This window comes from Mesitornis unicolor, unplaced genomic scaffold (genome assembly GCF_000695765.1).
Source record: "Mesitornis unicolor isolate BGI_N332 unplaced genomic scaffold, ASM69576v1 scaffold36947, whole genome shotgun sequence".
NCBI classification, from domain to species: Eukaryota; Metazoa; Chordata; class Aves; order Mesitornithiformes; family Mesitornithidae; genus Mesitornis; species Mesitornis unicolor.
The window spans coordinates 17,569-22,748 of record NW_010197723.1 but is presented as its reverse complement, the minus strand read 5'-3'; positions in this window follow the sequence as shown (position 1 = coordinate 22,748).

Below are 5,180 nucleotides of genomic sequence, written 5' to 3'. Positions count from 1 at the left end.
CTGGGGTGTTCCATGGGCACGGGGTGATGTTCTTGACAGAGCAAGTCTGCACTTTGGAAAGTGGGCAACTTAAAAGAGACATGAAACAGAGAACTAAAGAGGAAACAAAAGTAAAATTAGCCAAAATTGAAGAAAATAGCTCATTCCAAGGATAGAGATTTTTCTTCATGGCCCTGGCTAGAGATCCCCAGCTGAAGGCCATGGTTGCTCCCATGGCTCACAACGAGCTTGTGCAGGCAATTCTGGGGTGCTGCTCCCCACCAACGGGGAAAAGGCTGGTTAATGTTTAGAAATCCAAAGCTGAAGCTCTTTGCTTTGAAAATTCAAATGAACAATCACAGTAAATTGCAGCAGTTATCAGGCGCTGTCTGCAGCACATAGAGATTTTAAAAGAATAGAACAATAGCGTGTGTGCGGGGTAATTTGGGATAATTATCTGTGCTCCCAGGATAGCAAAAGTCACACTGGGCATTTTTTTCTTATATATAAAGCCGAGCTTAGCCCAGGATTTGAGCAAGAGCTCGTCCTGGCTGTCCCACACCGTGCCTGGGTTTGCCCAGGAGGGGAAATCTGCTGACAGTGCAGTCAAAAAATGATGCCTAAGAGAGGAGAAACTGAGTGCTCGCTGCCATCAGCTCAATTTTTGAATTATTGGGGGAGCAAATGAATCACTCCAATAGCCAGTCAGAGCTGTCATAGATTTAGCTTTCACCAAAACTGAAACTTAATGTTTCAGTAAATTAGCTGTGGGTTCTGTGCATAACCCAGCTCTTCAACACGGGTTTCGGGTTTGGCTGGGTTAATATTGCCTTGAGTACATATTCACTCAGGACTTGAATCACTCTCAGTTTCACAACTGTGAGGGGCCAAAGCTGGTTTCGCTGGTGCTGGATGTATGTGAAGAGGCATGGAGGCACCGTGGCGGCAGGCAGGGATGGGAGGGGAAGGACAGCAAAAGGAGCTGTTGCAGGCAAGAACTGCTCAGCTTCCCTGCTTCCTTATTTGATAACACAGGTCCATCAGGAAATGAGAAAACTCAGGCAAATCAGCAATGAATGCCCTGGAAGCAGGGATGAGGACAAGCCCGCACTGGAAATGATAGAATCACAGAGTCATTAAGGTTGGAAAAGCCCTCTGAGATCATCAAGTCCAGCCATCAACCTACCGCCACCGTGCCCACTAAACCAAAGGCTCCTGTGCTGTTTTCCCACCTCCTGTTTCTGTAAATCATTAAATCCAAGCTGGGAGATGTGCAGCCCTCCCCGCACTGGAGCTGCAGTGCCGTCTGCCCCTCCCTGTGCAGAAAAGCGGGCTAACAAACAAAGCTACGGCTCAGCTAACAAGGAGCAACACAGGGCACGACAAGCAGTGCCCCAGAAAACATCCTCGGGAGCAAAACCATTGGGAGCCCAGAGAAGGGGTTCACCACCCCCCTTTGCTTCGGGGTATAAGTTCTTGGAAAATCATGCTACAAGGATCGTGGCTCTTATATTTTGCTTTATATTTTCAGCAAAACCACTGCCCGTGTCTCCTGTGGAGCAGACGATGAACTGCCCATCTCTTCTCTCCCGACAGGCAGGACACAGCCAGCAGAGGAAGTTTGCCCCAGATCTTTTTTCATCTTTTTTTTTTTTTCTGTGTTCCTTTTTTTTAAAACACTATTTTCAGTGAGAGGGGTTTTCCACCATTCAGATTCATCTTCCACTTCCTAATTACAGCCCTCAAAAGCTACATGGAAATCAAGAACTAAAAAAACCCATAAATGCCTGATCCCATTGCTGAAGTAAAGCTTCCTCAGACTTCCATGAAAAAAATAAATCCTGGGAAAATTGCTGGAGAAACACAACGAATGTCAAGCAGAAGTGCAGCAGACACCCAGCTCCTGTGGAGGGAAGCAGGCAGTACCCCTGGGAGCAATGAGAGTGCAGTAATAGCTGTGCAACTGCTCTATGGTTTTCATAACAAGTTCATATATTTTTTTTGGTGGGTCTCTGTAATTAAGATACCTCGCAGGAGAAACAGCCAGTTTGGATCACCTGATCTCTCTGTAAAAAAGCAACAAAACAAACAAAGCCAAAAAACACTCCAAGAAAATAAAAGAAGGGGGATCTGATTACATAGAGATAGAAAGTTATGAACAAAATATTTAAAACCCTCTGAAAAGCAGATCTGATGGACCATTTTTTAACCAAAACACCTCTGCTTATGTAGGTGAGACCAAGCTCAGGTTATTCCAGGTTGTTCTTTCTCCCCCTACCCATGGCACAGCAGGATGTGCACCCTGTGCTGAGGCTGTTAATTAGAAAATCCTCACCTTAAAATAAACAAATTCAACAACAAAAAATTAGAAAACTTTGTAGCAATTCTATTTTGTGGCACTTTTCAGCGTCAGCAGCAGCCTCTGGACTGATTGTTCTGGGAATCAGCATCACGAAACTCATACCCTTTGCCCCCGCCTCTCGGAGGGACCTCCGAAATGTCAGATTTGTATAGCGCCCTGCATAGCCATCATCGTTGCTTTTCTGGTTGAGTAATGTCCCGGCATCAGCCCATACAGAGGGGCCGGCAGGGGAGTCCCGGGGTCACAGCATTATCACACCAATGATTTCAGAGCAGGGGGGATGCGTGGGAAATTCCCCAGGGACGCTGCAGCATCCCCGGGGGCACCGGGGAGGACCCACCATCACGTGTGGCATCGTCAGCCATGGCACGCGCTCCTCTATGTGTTGGAGGGGTGGACTAAAAAGTCCGGGATTTCTCAACCCACAGCGGGCCAAAAAACCACCCCAAAACTCCTGCACATTAGCAAGCTAGCCTGAGGCTAGCTTCGGGCCGAGGGCCTGGTGCTGCCATGCAAAGTGAGTGAGTTTGTCTCCATAATTCACCACAATGGTAATGTTACGCTGCCAAGCAGCTGGTTTGCTTTATCTGATTTCTCAAAACGTGATACCGAGTTTCTGTCTTATGACCATTCATAACTATAAATAGTTTGTGTTTGTGTTATTAGACAGAGTGTTGATGCTAAATCATGGCAAAAGCAATATTCTGCAGAAGAGCCACATGCCCCACTAATACCAAAACCAGAAAGAAGAAACTCATCAGAACAGCCCTTGTGAAATGACCTGTTCAAGGCAGGAGTTGCTCAAAATTGCCCCTGTAGGATGATCAAAAAGGAAGGCAGGGCAAGAGATGTTTGGGTAAATCAAGAGGGACTATATACTTGACCAATTCTGCATACTTTTACCTTCTTGGCTTTCCTGCAAACACACTGTGGTCTTCAGAGCAAGCCTTGTTCATCCTCCCTGCTCACTTGGGGCACACATTCCCTGCTCCTCGAAACACCGGTGCTGAAAGCTCTTCGGTTTCTGTATGGGCAGAAACAGGACATGGCTGTGAACATCAGAAAATCCTCACTAACAACTTTATTTTAGGAGAAAAGGAAACAACCCCTTCATCTGTAACTGCTGCCCTGCAAAGCGAGAAACCCCCTCACACGGACAGGGCAGCACCGTTTACATAGAAGATGGCCTGATGCCACGTCGATGGGCTTGTGAGAAGACCCAGTGATGAGAGGCCACCCTGAAATCCAAGGGCAGAGTATTAAATACAGATATTATTCTCTATCTGCCTTACGCTTACAAATATTGGGAGGTTTATGTATACAATTTAAAAAGTGCAACTATTTATCAGTTAATTACTGAAACATCTACAGATGGGAGGAAGTCTCCATCACTTGAAGCTTTTAAGTCAAAATTCCAGCTTGATTTAGACCAAATGGAAGTTTATGGTTGGACTCGATGATCTCAGAGGTCTTTTCCAACCAAATGATTCTGTGATTTTGGACCTGTTAAGAAATTCTTATGTAAGGCTGTCTCTTTGTCATACTAGAAGTCACATTAGAGGTAATAATAATATATTCCGCTCATGATTAGTATTAGATCATCTGGACACTTGGATGTTACAAGACAAAACAGTGACATTGGTTAAATTTCCAAAGAGTAATTTGGGATTTACCTGTTGAGGCCGATGTGAGTCACATTGCAAAGTCTGACGAGGGTGCTTAGAAAGCAGGTTTCCAGAAGTGAAAAATCTGACGTCATGCCTTGCAAGCAAAAAAACAACTTAAAAAAAAAGAATAAAGCAGTCCACTTAATGCTTCATGCATCAGGAACTGTTAGTCATCAGTGATGGGGCTGCCGAGAGAGCAAACGCCATGGCTACAAAACTGTTCCTCACGCAAGGTGAATGAAAGGCCACCGAGTCTCAGCTTCCCCAGAGCGTCACTGACAGCAGATCTCCCCAGTCTGAAGGGATGAGAAATGGGGAATTTTTGAAAAGGAAAGAAACAAACACACCATTATGATAGCCTGAAAATCTAGGGGATCCTCCAAGCTATATCGAGAACAGATCGTTCATAAAATACACAACATTCCTTTGTCTGAAAGCAATGAGAGAGGCCAAGAAGGCAAAAACCAAAAACTTGCCCACACAAAAGTTTGTTAACATAAGAAAAGCTACACAATAGGCAGCCCCTTTAATAAGAAGCGTGAGATGCCACCTTTTTCTGTAGGATGGGACCCCTGGAGGCCACTGAGCCCAAGCCCATGCAGGGTCAACCAGTGCAGGTCAACCCAGGACCACGTCCAGGACAGACTTTTCCACATGCCACGCTATGAGGGAAGAGCATTTACCTAAATGCTTCTGTTTTACTGCAGAAACGCAACTCTGCTGTCTTGCTGAGTATTTCTGGTGAATGTGCAGCTCTTAGAAGTTTGTGAGAGGTGAGGTAAAAGTGCATGAATGGCTTTTGAGTAACACACTTTCCTTCCTGAAATCATCTTCTTGGCAAATCTGAAAGCTGTTTCCTAAAGGTTTAGAAATACACCCACATCCCCCGGACACTCTTTAGGAAAAGGTACTGTATTCATTCATGCAACTGCCTCGCTGTGCTGCGGAGAGAGCGCATTTCCACAGCAGTAAGCAGGCGTGAGTCAGACCGAAACTGCGCCGTCAAGATCTCTGACATGGCAAAGGAAACGCAGGTAAACACAGCGCAGCAGCATCCGTGCACAGGCCAGAGTTTCCTCTGTGGAATGGACACATCTGGCTTACGCTCGTAAGCAAAAAAAAGCAACACTAAAATAACAAACCGAAGCAGGTTCCAAAACAAGGAGGAGGGA